The following is an 815-nucleotide window of genomic DNA, read 5'->3' on the forward strand; positions in this document are numbered from 1 at the left end:
CCCGAGCAATCGTTCAAGATCACAAATCATTCATGAACAATATAACTTTTCTTAAAATATTAAGTCTGGCTGAACTTACCAAACAGTCAGGACTAGTCCAAACACTTCAGTTAAGAAGCACAAGCACAAGATACTTGTCTAACTTAAAGCACAGACAGGTAAAATTTCAATTGTCCTTGCAGCTTTATCTGAAAAACAGGATTACTGAATCTACCTTTCACAAAGCTGGGATGCATTTAAATTAAGTGATATTGGATACATTGCATACAATATAAAAATCTTGGATGGGAAACTGCATAAATGCAAAGCATTAAATCATTAAAGCCCACTGTTTATGCTCTCAGATTCTAATGATCAATGTAAGCTTATATCATTTTTCCATAACATAAAATAGTTATTCTTGAGGTAATGGAGAACAGCTTGTAGAGAACTCACATATAGGAGTTGAGCATAAATTATGCAGCAAAGAATTTACAGATATTTCATTTCCTTTGCAAATGTCATCGTTGGAGAACACTGGTGACAGATATCACACACAATCCATCTTTTAATTTACACAGAGCCAGAGTACACAGGTCACACATACCAAAGAGAAGACTTTTGCTCAAGAAAAGAAATACAACTGTAAAATGGATTTGCTTGCACAAAGGCATAGAAGTTATCAAATAAAGCAGGAAAGCAATATTGATTTTGATATAGGCACCCCTAAAGATACAGGCTTTGCAGAGTCAATAGTGTCTTGATTTAGGTTCTAACCCAACCCCAAAGTCTCAGACTCGGCTCCATCCACTTATTGATTTGTCTGGCATGCTGGG

Source organism: Zonotrichia albicollis, chromosome 14 (assembly GCF_047830755.1).
Source record: "Zonotrichia albicollis isolate bZonAlb1 chromosome 14, bZonAlb1.hap1, whole genome shotgun sequence".
NCBI lineage: Eukaryota > Metazoa > Chordata > Aves > Passeriformes > Passerellidae > Zonotrichia > Zonotrichia albicollis.